Here is a 13,950-nt window from a genome sequence, read left to right on the forward strand (position 1 = left end):
AATTTCCAGCACCCACATGGCAGCTCACAACCTTCTGTAGCTCAGATCCGAGGGACCCTCTTCCAGTCTCTGCAGATACTTCACGTACATGATGCACAGACATATGTGTAAGCAAAACATGCATGCACACTCTTTAAAAACACCTAGAGGGACTGTTGACATGCATGGCTCAAGAGAAAGAGACCCTACTGCTCTGGTAAAGAACTTGGGTTCAGCTCCCAGTATTCAGGTCAGCTGATTCACAACTACCTGTAACTCCAGTTCTAAGAGACCTGCCACTGTACACACCCATATTCGTGTATACATACTCACGCACAAGCATATACATAATTAAAAACAAAGGTAAATCTTTTTAAATGCCGTGAGTAATATAAAGCTTCTATCCTGTGAAAAGCGTGCTGTCTTAGAGGAAAACACACTCAGCTATCTGGGTTTGGACCCCAGGTATATTTGTCGGGCATCCAGCCAATGCCCATCCCCATGGTGGTATGTTCATGGGAGGCACTTGCGTCTCTCACACCAAAGCTCTGGAAAAACATAAGGAAGAAGGACAGAATCAGAAATGAAAATTGAGGCGTAAACAAAATGCCACTGAACTCTAGTTTGAGGTCATCCGCAGCAGCAATGACGTAAATAGCGAGCCACTTGTCATTTGCGAAGAACCTCTCTCCGGTTTCTATACTAGACCCCCAGTGAGGGCAGATCCACACCTTATTCCGAGTGACTAGCACAAGGTACTAATTTGAGCGATAAAAGCATCCAAGCCACCTAGCGTGGCAGTTTCTCAGGACCTATAAAAGTAACTGAAGCACACACAGTCCAGGTCCCGCCTTCCCTCCGGAGCAGCGTGTCTCTCTGCACACCCTGACAAAAGCGTGAATTACTCGCCACCATCCACCTTCACTTCTCACATGATAATAAACAGCAATTTCAAGCTGTCAAATACAGCCAGGCTCCCTGTTGTAACCTGGTGATTACAGAAAGAAAATAACATGGGTTGGCCTCAAAGGCTTAAGGAGAAAATGCAACTAAACCCACTAGCCAGCCCAGAGTGGAGTATTAAGTAACTAACCCCCCCAAACCTGTTTACTGTCCTGAACATCTCACAACCCTCTGTGGAAGAGTTCTAATCACAGTGGGTCAAGAGAACCCAAGAGAAAGCAGGGCCACAACTAAAAAGGGGGGGAAAAGTCCTGTTAGTCAGGAGGTGGACACCTGCCCTTTCTCCATCCTCAGCCCACTCAGCACCCACTCAGAGTGGGAAACACTCGTTGAACAAATGAGTGAGTGAACGGAACGACCCTGCAGTTTGAATGAGTGAGTGAAGATCCTTGCCCACCATCTGAAGGTTTGGCTCTAAGGTCATGAGGAAACTCTTCTGCCCTCCAGAAGCAGATGAGCACACAGATGTCCCTCAGCAGCCTCCTTCAGATATCCAAATCCCTCCATGTTCAGGTCTTCTCCAGAAAAATGGTGCATGCGTTTGCACAAGGCCTCTCCTGCACGGCACACTGTCTCAAAGGCTCTGTGCATAGTTGTCATTCCGAGTTGTTTAGGAAATAATAGTGACAGACAGGTCTGCACGTACTGGGTTCCAACGCAGGACCTTCCCTGCTGCTTTTCATCTGTGATTAAAGATGTGGGTATGGAGCACACAGACACAGGAGGCCCTGGAATATGAAACTCCTGACAGTTTTTAGAACCTGCTGAATTTGGTAAAAATGTTCTCCCTCTCATCAGGCCTCTGTTTCGTTCCACCATCTGGGCCCTGATTTAAAAAAAAAAAAAAATGTTTATGAAGTTTCACGTAGGAAGAGATATGGAGGGAGGGAAGGAGGGAGGAAGGAAGGAAGGAAGGAAGGAAGGAAGGAAGGAAGGAAGGAAGGGAAAAGAGTGAATGAAGGAAAAAGAAGAAGAAAAGGGAGAGAGGGAGGGGAGGGGAAGGAAGCGAGGCAGAATGAGGACACAGTGGTGTTGACTGTGCATGTGTCTCTCTGTGCTATCTCCATTTTAAGCCATAAAACACTGACCCTCTGGACAGATCAGAAGAACTGTCTGTTCCTGAACACCACCTCCTATTTGTTCCTCTTTCCTGTACACAGAACCGAGTTTCTGAGTGAGTTTGTAATTCAAAATGATAACCAGTCTTTCTGGGTCCTGGAACTCACTCCTGTCCCTCACTAGATGAAGCTGTAGGATGAGTCATGCGTGCCGAGGTACTCTGCACTGGTCTCAACACGCCCGGAAAGGGCTGGCATCGGGATCCCAAAGAAAACGAGAAAAGGTCAGGGCAAGAACCGTAAAGCAGACAGTGGTGAAGGATGACTGGCATGTGAGCTCTCAAACTTCTTGATTATCTCCCCTCCAGTGCCGGGCACGGGGGCGGGGGCGGGGGGGGGGGGCACATTCTCACTTGTCTATTAACCTTGTAGGCAGCAACTGGCTTCATACTCCTTGACAAATCCTACTGTCTTACGGGAATGACTAATTCAGAAAGGTTAACTAGAGGATGAGGAACTGAAGAGTGAGTGTGTGTGTGTGTGTGTGTGTGTGTGTGTGTGTGTGTGTGTGTGTGTTGTTCCCCTAAGCCTAATTCCATAACTACACTTGTTGTATAATTAGAATTTTGATTATAACATCAGAAGGCTAAATGACTTGTTTCTATCTTGACCTCAATAACAGAATCTACCGACGTGCTTTTACTGGTTCTCTTTCACCATAGGTGAGGGACAGAGCCTTGGTGGCAGAGACCTACTATGGGACATAAAACCAGACCCATCTCTTCTTGGCTATTTTAGATGGTTTCCATCCATCGCTTTGTGTCTGGATTCAAATGCTGACGGCTCTCAAGAATCACACAGTTTCAGAGCTGGAAGGCATCTTCATCTCACCAACTATCCCTCAATACTTAAACGATTATAAAGTAATTATTGGTGCTGGCGATTTCTCTGTTCTGGGAAGGACGCTCACTGGAGTGCTGACAGTGATCATGTAGCCAACAATACAACACCCAATAAAGGAAGAACCCAAAACATCTGCAATTTCCCTCTGAGTCCAGAGCACAGGCCTTCGGGCAACCCTCGCTGACCACTCAGACGAGGGGGACACCATAGGAAGGGTTCCCAGCAGGCACTGCGGGTCCTGCTTTCCTTTACATTACCATAAAGACAATTCGTCGGGTTCGTGAAAAGAAGAAACCAGAATTTTAAAGCCTTGCATTCCATCTAAAGGGAGTTGAAATTTCTCTGGCTTGGAGACAGTGCAGAGGCAATGAGGCTAATTGCCTGGCAAGGCACTTTGCATTTTCACTCCAAGGAATGAGCAATTCGAGCCTGACAGATGACTCCATGCAGAAAAAGAAATATAACACAGACACTCCAACTTTGAGCTAGCCAAATTCAAAACCGCATTAAGGAGGGGACGCTGTAGAATCAAGCGTTCCCGGAAACACCATCCCAAATCACACATTTCCCTCATTCTGGAACAGGTACTAGGAAAGGGGTAACGGCATGGGCCATGTACTCACGCACTCAGGAAGTAGGTCTAGCAGCTCAGAGACCGACAGTCACCTGGCAGGAAAGTCAGCACTGAACTGCCTACCATGGTGCCCCACCATCACGGGTCCACACCGAAACTCTCCTGCCCCCTTCAGTAACGGTGACCCAGCTCCATCTTTTGAAAAGGCAGTCCCAGAGGCCCGAGTGAGAAGCAACTGCCCGGTAATGAGAAGCCAATCTGGCCACTGCAGAGCGGCCCACAGCCTCAAGGCTTGTGTGAGGCTATGATTCACCCCACGGTGGGTCTGTCAAGCACGCCTAAGAGAAATTACAGGTTTCTCTTGTCTGAAGCGAGTCCATTCAAGTGAGTCACTTGTTTGTCCTTCGTGTCTTCATCTTTATCTCAGATGATCACATGAGAGTCTGTGTTGCGTCTTCCCTGGTAGAATTAGAACAAGGGTGAGAACATGCAAGGTTCTGCCACTATTGTTTATGGTTTTAAGAGGCTATTATTGTATTTTACCTGTACCTATGAATTTGGAGAAAACTGACCAAGAAAGTGGCTGGCAAATTATGAGCTAGTCTCTACTTCGGCGCCAGAGAGATTTATGGTTCTTCCTTTCTTTTTTAGTTTATTTATCTGCGTGTGTGTGTGTGTGTGTGTGTGTGTGTGTGTGTACACATGTGTGTGTGCACGTGTGTGTGTGCACGTGTGTGTGTGTGTGTGTGCACACGCACGTGCACCCGCATGCATGGGTGTCATGGCACATGTGGATGCCATGGCACATGTGGAAGTCAGAGGACAACTTGCAGGAATCATGAGGCCCAGGAATGAAACTCAGGTCATCGGGCTTGGTGGCAAGTGCCTTTACCCACTGAGCCATCTTGCCAGTCCTACTTACTAGTTCTTTTATTTCTAAGGAATACAATGAGAAGTTCCTTGCGGCCTCTCCATTCCAAAGGATAATGCAGAGGCAGAAGGCCTAGCTTCCACCTGAAGAAAGCGTCACCTGACCCAGCTTCCAACTGACTACTCAGTCTGAATTAGTGTCCTTACCACCAGAGTCCCACATAGCCTGATTCTGAAGTCTCCTGCTTATAAGCCTTCTTTCCCCAAGTACCATAATTCGCCACTTAGAAGTTATGGGGGGTGTGGTGTAACAAGAAAGAGTAATAAGTGAGAGACAGTTGTGTTACACAACTCAGAGCAATGCAGGTCAAGGAAGCAGCATTTGTAGAAATGGGTCAGTTCTATGTAGGTCATTAAGTACTGGGCCATTTGTGATTCAGGAAAAAAAAAAACCAGCCTCAAGTGGTTGTGTAATCAAAGGACTTTATTGAACAAACATATTTACCGAACACACTCTGTGTGTAAGACACTTGGTTGCCCTATCAGCACGCAAAAGAAAGTTACAAAGTGGTTATCAAATACAAAGCCAGCCTCTTCCTAAAGATTCACAACCTTATCTGGAAAAGAAAACAGATAGAGAGAGAAAAAAAAAAACAAACGAAACACACTATATAGCACAGTAACTATTCCTGGGAAGTGAACAGCACAGATTGTAAATGCTATAGGAAAGTACATCGGGGGCAGTCAGGGAAGACCCCTCAGAGACAGAAGAAAGGAAAGCCAGCCTTGAAACACCACAGAATGAGGGGGGGCCATGGTAGCCCCAAGGAACTATGCATTATGATCCAGCAACACTAGCTAGCAGGCTCATTCCAGGAGCCCCAGTGGGTTTGACTGGCTCGCTCTACGTAACCCCAATGCTACACAGACAAAACCAAATGCTTCGTTGTTTTATTTAGAAGTCAATTAATCCCATGAGGATATCTTCATTTAAACTCATGCCAAAGGCCATGGCTGTGTGTGTACTTGTGTGTGTGTGTGTGTATATCTGTATGTGCATGTATTCACAGGCACACTAGTAAAAGAAATTAACATTTTAATGAGCAGTTATTATTTCCAAGTACTATCATAAATACTTTACTGTTTTGAATCATTACAATAATCCTAGGTGGTAGACTCACTTGTCCCCCACTTACAAATGAGGAAACCAGATTCTAAAGAATTTAAGTGATTTTCCAAGGAGGGCCATGTAATGCCACAAAGCTGCTTCAGAACAGTGTCTTCTTGAGTCACCTGACTTTACCACATCTTTGTGAGATGTGAGAAGCATACTGCAAGTGTCTCTACTGAGGGTCACACAAGTCACCTTAGTCTGAGTAGTCCCCTGACCTCTTTCAAGATGCCCAAGTGTGGATTTTGGACTATGCGAGAGAAGGCTAGAGTTCTTCAAGATTCCCTAGAAATGCCAGGGGAAGGGGTTCTCTTAGCATCCACAGGCCTTTCTTAGTTAGTGATTTCACCCTCCTGTCACAGAGTGAGTGCACCTGAGTTGAGTGCTTTTAAGCCAGACACACCTGCTCAACACATAATACAAACAAAAGATGATTCCCTCCGTCTCTCCCAGTGCTCAGGGTTCTCATCTCTACATGGAACATTGCTTAGCCTTTTTCAAGCTGTGTGCACATCAGCCTTCTTCTACCCATTAGCTACATAAGACTCCATCTTGACTTCATTACATTGACCGTAAGCAGGTGATATTTCTCATGATGCTGCCATATCTGCACTGAGGATACCAGCACTGTGTCTACCCCATCTTCTTCATTTAACAAGCTCCAGGGATACACTGGAGTGTCACTAACTAGACCACTTCTGATACATGAAAAGGGTGCCATGCCCCAACATAAGCACAGCACTGGAAAGATGACTTTTTCTAGCTGGTACATTCTTTCCCATCTTCTAATTGATCTTCCTTGTAACTGTGCCCACTCAGGCTTCCCTACTTAAAGGAAGTATTTCTTTTTATTTGTGTTAACTGAGTGTGGGTAGCCTGAGGAGAGCCCTAACTGCTAAGAGTCTCTATTGTACATGAAGACTTTACTTCAAATCCCCCAAACCCACACTAAAATACAGATACAGCCGTGCCCACCTATAATCTGTGGGTGGCAGGTAAGGGGAGATCACTGAGGCTTGCTGGCTGGAGTCTAGCTCCAGGTTCAGTGAGAGACCCTATCTCAAAGAAATAAGGCAGAGAGTGGCTGAGCAGGACAGCAGACATCCTGTCCTGAACTTCTAGGGCACACCTGCACGTGTGCAGACACCACTCACACATAAACAGCACACACGTTCTCACACACACGAAAAAGAAAGAGAGCTACTCACCCACCAAGTGAGCCTCACTTGCCGGTGTATATTTTGTTTGGGTTTTAATTGGGGTTTTTGCTGTGGTTTGGTTTTTATTTGGAGGGGGGGTGTTTGTTTTATTAGATGAGCGTCAGCCCATTGAGAACTCACCATGTAAACCAAAGTGGCCTCTAACTCAGAGCATCTCTCTGTGTCTCTGCCTCCCAAGTGCTGGGGTTCCAGCAGTGCCCATCATGCCCAGCCTCCCACCTGTAACAGAACATCAAGAATACTGGCCTCTAGATAGGACGACGCCTTGGGCATCTGTCTGTATCCCTTTGTCTGTAACCCCTGCTTTTCTTCAGGGGCAGCCACCTGTGGACCTGCTTCAGAGAAGCCTTCTACCACCCAGCATTGTTCTCTGTCAGGTGACATCTGCTTTGAATGTTGAGTGTGTTTTACATACGGCTAGGGAAATGAACAGCACAGGGCTTGAAATCTATTTCCCCTCCCTCGACCAGGTTTCAGCAGCCTCTCTTGTCTGAAGGTGCAAGCAGAAAGCCCCTCAGAGGCCCCATGCTCTGGAAGAGAAAGTGGAGCTCTGCAAGCCAACAGAGTTGGCTCAGGCTAGCAGAGCCATGACTCACAGGTCCAGGCTTCCACCTCATCTTAAAACAGGCGTCATGTCCGATTCAAACACTCTATGCTTTTCACTTGGTTCACTATCAAAGAAGTTGCATTACAAGTCCAAGCTAGGCTTGGCCATCTAATCAATTTGACCTTGAAAAAGTAGAATATACTGGCAGAAGCCTCCTGTCTATACAGAGAGCCAGCTATGAGTCACTTAGAGTCAGTCCAACTGTTGGAGACTATTCTTCAGGGTGCTCATGTAGAATCCAACACGTTGCATCCTGGGCCGCCTTTGCTGAGACAAGCCGAGCTCTCTCCCTGACCATAAGTATGACCCAGCAGTGTGGAGGTGGAGGCACCAGTGAGACCCTGTCGCTGTGCCCCACTTTGTCTTCTTGTCCCTTGCAGATGCTTAGTGTGTCATATACAGGTTTGCAGTTGGTGGGCAAGATGTGTTTAGAAGCACGGAACAGCTTCAATAAAAGGGCCTTCATGCTTTCCACATGTCACCCCCCTCCTCCATCAGCTCTGAAGTGTGGGAGGCTTCCTTCAAAGTACCCAGTGGCAAGAGGACAGGAGTTAAGTGCATGCTTCCTCAGGCACTGCCATTCCAGGAATGAGCAACCTTGTCAAAAACAGAAAATCACAGCTTAAACATACAAGTAGCAAGACACGGATGCTTCACACTTGCACGCTGAGTCTGCTCTGTACAAGCCCCTTCGGTAGAGTGCAGCTGCCCAGCGGACAGTCTCTTCCTATAAGGCTCTTTGGAACCCAGGAAATTGTCTTGTTCTATTCCCCAAGGTGCTGAGTTGCAAGCCTTGTCTTTCTCTAACATGAACCACTTCATTTCAGGAATGAGGTGAGACAAGATCTCAGGTAGCACAGGTTAGCCTCAGACCTTTTATGTAACTGAGGATGATGTCACAGTCGTGATCCTCCTGCCTCCCCCTCCCAGGCGCTGGGATTACAGATGCATGTGTTAAACACAGCAGAACCCATTTCCTTTGAAGTATAACTCCTCTCAGAAAAGAACCACGTCTCTCTACAAGGTCAAGGCCACAAAGGCTGCTGGAGCCTGGATGTGTTGAAGGGAGACTCACTTTACATACCACAGTGCCTCGCTCTGCATCTCTCTGTTTCTCTGCACTCTGTGTGAGTCCTGGTCTGTGTGTACATCATCCTTTCTGCGTCATTGTTCATTTCTCTGAGTTCCTCATATACCTCTCACATATACTTCCCATCTCTGTGAGTCTTCCCAGGGATGTGGGTGCTTCGGTATGTTTGTGTGTTTGTCTCTGTCTTCCACCCTGTTGTTCTAGAGCACTCTGTAGCTGGTTGGGTCTCTTCCCAACCTGAGTTACCGTGTCCCTCTATATGGCTCTAAATTAATTTCTCTATGGCTTGTTCCTCTAAATCTAGTTCCCTATTACTCTGTCCAGCTTCTTCATCCCCACCCTGAGGCCTCTCCCCCATATTGTCAGTCATAATTTCTTGACCTTTTAAGACTAGGGAAAGGAAAAGTAGAAGATTTGGTGACATTGCTGATGCAAGAAGTCCTGACATTAGAAAACACGAGAAGAGATGGGGCAGAGGGATCCAGAAGAGAGAGGATCCTTCCTCAGCCCCCCCTAAGCACACCCAGGCCAGGTCATAAGCCTTCTCAGATATGACTTATTGTTTTATGGGACAAAAATTTTAGCAATCCAAGAATGTGCCTTACCAAGACAAGAAAAAGAGAATTTATTTCTAATTAAAATCAAAGAAATGCCATAAGCTCAAAGCTCACTTAGAGACTCTCTTACTGCATACTCACCTCCCATGTTAGGGATGTATCCTGGTTGGTTAGCTTGGCCCTTTGGTAGGGTGGCAAGAGAATTCAGAAGAGAGGTCCTGTTGAAGACAAAATATGATTGCATTTATCATCACCAGTCAGTCTGCAATGATCACGGTCATTCTAGGTGCCCAGAGAATCTGAGGCATGAGAAGCTATTTTACCCTTTCACACCACCTCCTCCTTTTCTGTTTATATGAAAACTAGCAACATAGTGACGGGCTTGTCTAGGGGGTCCTTCTCTACCATAACCTGGCCCTAGAGAATTCCAAAGAAGAAGGACGAGGAAGAGGGGAAAGAAAAGAGAGGGTTAGGGGAAGGGAGTGTAGAGGGGATAGAGGGTGGAGAGAGGAAAGGAGCCTGGTGTCCTGCACTCGGCTTCTGAACACCTGTTCTACTCAAATCCTCAACATTAAAGTCCCCCCTACACCTTTGTGATGCTCATGTGCCAAAGGATCTTTTGGGTATGTTTTAGACATGAGTTGTCTAAAGAGTCAAGACATTTGCACATTGCCAGATCTGTGGCTACCCGAGCACAGGCTAGCGCATCTTGTCAGCTACAAAATGAACACAAGAATGTATGTTGTCTTAGGTGTTGGAGAAGTGGGACTGGTCCTGTCCAGACGGGTACCATAAAAGGTGAGCTCAATCTGCACTGTAAAAGATTGCTACCAGGGATTAGAGGCCCTCAAAGCAGAACAGACAAGTGGATGGTAACTCCACTTCTGTACTCAGGTAAGGGTGTTAAAGCTAATGACGGGCAATGGCCTAGAGCTGCTGAGCAGAATGAAGGAAAAAAATGCAAAATGAAGGGTAAATATATGTTGTACTTAGACCAGAGGCTCTTAACCCTGGCCACAGGGCAGAATCACTGTAGAGCTTAAAATAAGTGCTTAGGCTCAAGCCTCGAGAGTTTCTGGTCTAATTTCTGGGTGATGCCTGGATTGTGGTTTGGTGTGGGGTTTTTTGTTTGTTTTTGGTTTTGTTTTTGTTTTTTAAGCTCCCAAGATGTTTCTAAGATACAGCCAACATCAAAAACCATTGACTCGGACCATCAACAATAAAGAAGGGCTAGGTGTCTTTCTGACTTGTGTAAAACAAGAGAGGTGGAGAAAAATGACTGTTTTTCTTAGGCACCAAAGGCCAGAATTTCCCTACGGTGGCCTGAATAGATCATTCTAAAACCACACATGGAAAGGACCAAGGCCACTGCTTTGAAGAGAGTTGAAATAATCAGGCCAAGTCAGAGAAGAGAGCCTGTAGTGGTTTGAATGAGAATGGCCCCCATAGGCTCACAGATTGGAATACTTGGTCACCAGGGAGTGGCACTATTTGAGGGGATTAGGAGGTGTAGCCTTCTTGGAGGAAACGTCTGTTCTCAGTAAATTTGCCCTTTTCTTTAAGATGGGAGAGAATATAAAGACAGTAATCTCCCAGGAAAAACTAAGAAAGTGATTGAAGAGGAAGAGGATAGGAAAAGAAGGTGGGGGTGGAGATAAGCAGGAGGAAATGGGGTGGGAAGATAGATATGGAAATGAAAAATGATGCACTCAGCCATGGGTGCCTAGGCACACAGCTCTACGAGGCCAAGGAGTGGCGGGTGATGAACCAAAGCCACAGATCACCTTCTGTGGTTGGGTACGTTCCTTAGGTCAACCCTGAGTCCCTTTTGCTGACGTGTAAACATCTCCAGTTCTTCCCTCACAACAGCCTTGCATCACCATGAAGTTTGTAAATTATACAAAGAGAGGATAAGGTAAAGGCACATCACAGTCCAGTCCCCACATGATGACTGGAGCACCTCCGCCACATCCCTGAACTGGCCCTGTGCCTATGCCACTCTGGTAACCATGGAAACTGCTTCCTTGGTAATCAAGCTCCTGGGAAGTCCTTTGTATAGGGTTTCAGTGTGTGCTTCCCTGGAACTTTCATACTTTGTGTGTGGCCAACTGAATAATATCAGAGGGGACCAACAGACTGTCCTGGGAGCCTGAGATCACTCATCTCCTTTCACTTCTCCTTCTAATCACCCGCTTTCCTAGTTCATGGTTTCCTGTCTCATTTCTCCTTCTACTCACCCGCTTCCTATTTCATACCTACAACACCTGCCACCTTGTCACCCCCTCGTTATACATTTAAACTGACTTTCATCTTCATATTTGGACATCATACTCTATAATGATTCTGAACCCAGGAAAAATCCACACCAAAAGGTTTTACACTGCTACCTTGTCAAATGAAAAAAACAAAGCGTTCACCTCTGATACTCTGGAGATCCATTTGGCAGATGCTACTCGACTCTTTAAGGCTTCTCTTATCTGGAAATTAAACAAAATGGGTTAATAATTAAACACTTATAAGAAGTTAACAATATGCTTGGATGTGGCAAATACCGTGGCAAGGAAACCAGTGGCCAGCTGGGTCCTTTTGGCAGGATTTGTCACATGGTGCAGTGAGCTGGAGAAAATCAGGGAGATGAGGAGGTACAGAGGAGGGGCAGCCTCTGGAGCACACACGTGTCTGTGGTCTTAAACATGGATGGACCCAGTGGCTAAGAAGCAAGCTTGCACAAGCTCGTGGATTCCAATTACAGCTTTGGCATTATTTTTTTTTTGAACCATTAAAGTAATTCATCACATCTCATTTTACTCAAACCTTCTATAAAGGAGATACAAGGTAACATTGGGTCCAGAACTAAGGAAATGATGATGGTGATGATGATGATGATGATGATGATGATGATGATGATATGATGGTGATGATGGTGATGATTTTTATGTTTTACAGTGTCTTTCTTATCTGTCATCCCATTTTACGAAGAAAATAATCCTGAAAGGCAGATATGATTGTTCCCTGACACTCCAAGATTAAATAACATCTAAACTCAGTCTGCTGCACAGATAAATATCCAGGCCTGGGATTCAGGTCCATCAACTGTAGCCCGTCCTGACTCCCTCCCCAGCCCTCTTCTGTTTCCTTTCCTTTCTCCCTTCTGCCATGGAAAATGTTTCTTTCCAAGGCCCTGCATACATTGTCTCCACACTAATGCCGGTGAAAGCCCTCCAGCTCAGGGAGCCTTCACCTCTCCCTAAAGATGCAAAGTCCTTGCTGCAGTATGTAAGGGAGGGAGGTGCTCCTGGCATCCACTGGGATCTTTGAAGCCAGGCTGGCACTTCTATTGACATTTCCTGCTCTGATCCTTTTTAAAATCCTGAATTTCATAATGTGCATAGTATTCACTTTAAATGTTAATAGTAAGTGCATTTTGGAAGACGTGCTCAGTTTTCAATTGATGTTAGGATTTTCAGGACTCCTTATTCCTTTGCATCTATTCATCATGTCTGGTCCCATGACATTTCCTGAATTTGTCTTTTACATTTTAATTTTAATGAAGAGATTCTGATCTTGACAGAGACTGCATAGCTTGGAATTCTTCGTATCTAACTCTGGCACACAGAGCAAAGGTGCTGTCGTTATTTGACTCTGTGTGCTAGTTATGGTGTCACAGTTACCAGACGCACAACCCCGGCAATTATGACTGTGGGGTATTGCAAATGCTTCCTGCGTGTTTTCACTTATCAAGTTGCTTTACAGCTTCTTCTTTTAAAATCTGGAACTCCCAAGCACTGTGAAGTATGGTTAGCATAGCTGCTCCTTGCAAAGGGGGAGATGCATCAAAACATGCCCATTGTAAACTGAAAATATCTTAAGCCAAAATTGCACTTGGTGTACCTACCTACTGAACACCACAGCTTCATGACACCATGGAGTGTTGGCTGTTTACCATTGCAAGCTCATGGCTGACTCAAAGCTGTAGCTTACTACCACTGCTCAGTCTGGGGAGAGAGTACCATGATGCGAGATGCTAGCCCAGGAAAAGAGCTCAGCCTAAAATGGTGTTTCTCCTGAAAGAGTACCGTTTCGCACAATAGTAAACTCAAAGGTTTGTGAGTTGGAATATTGTAAGCCTGAGACCGTCTACATATAGAAATATCAAGTATAACTCTGTTTCACCTCTGAGTGACTTTTAGGTTGGCTTGGCATCTTGGTAAGACAATGAAAGGACATTTTTGAAATTCCTCTCACAAACCTTCGATGTTAACTTCAATAACATCAATACTTTCAAAATATAATACGCTAAAGTGAAGGTGGGTGTTGTGCTTTCAATTTTGTTTTGGTGTTGCTCCTTTTCCATTATTTTTTAGCCTTTTTTTTTAAACTTTCTACTTTATGGACATGGATTTTTTGCCTGCATGTATGTCTTTGTACCATGTGCATGCACTGCCCCTGGAGGTCAGATTCCCTAGAACTGGGATGACTGGGATGTGAGCCACCAAGTGAGTGCTGGGAACTGAACCCCTCGGTGTCCCTCATTGAGCAGTTCTGTGGTGCACTAGGGGCTATTCCTGACATACGTCCTTCAAATCCAAGAGGCATCCTCCCAAAATAACACTGTGAGATTTAGCTAAAAATTCCGTTTCTGGCTGTGGAGCCTGCATGGGATTGGACTAGGCCCTCTTCGTGGTGAGACAATTATGTAGCTTGATCTGCTTGGGGGGCCCCATGGCAGTAGGATCAGAATCCATCCCTGGTGTATGAGTGGACTTTTTGGAGCCCACTACCTATGATGGGACACCTCCTGCAGCCTTGAGGCAGGGGAAAGGGCTTGGCTTGCCTCTATGGGATGTGCCTCCCCATGGGAGGCCTTTCATTCTGGTGGGGAGGAGTGGAGGGTAGGTTGGGAGGGGGAGGCTGGGGGGCAGAAGGAGGGAAGAGGGGGATCTTTGATTGTTGTGTAA

The sequence above is a fragment of the Peromyscus eremicus genome, chromosome 16_21 (genome assembly GCF_949786415.1).
Source record: "Peromyscus eremicus chromosome 16_21, PerEre_H2_v1, whole genome shotgun sequence".
NCBI classification, from domain to species: domain Eukaryota; kingdom Metazoa; phylum Chordata; class Mammalia; order Rodentia; family Cricetidae; genus Peromyscus; species Peromyscus eremicus.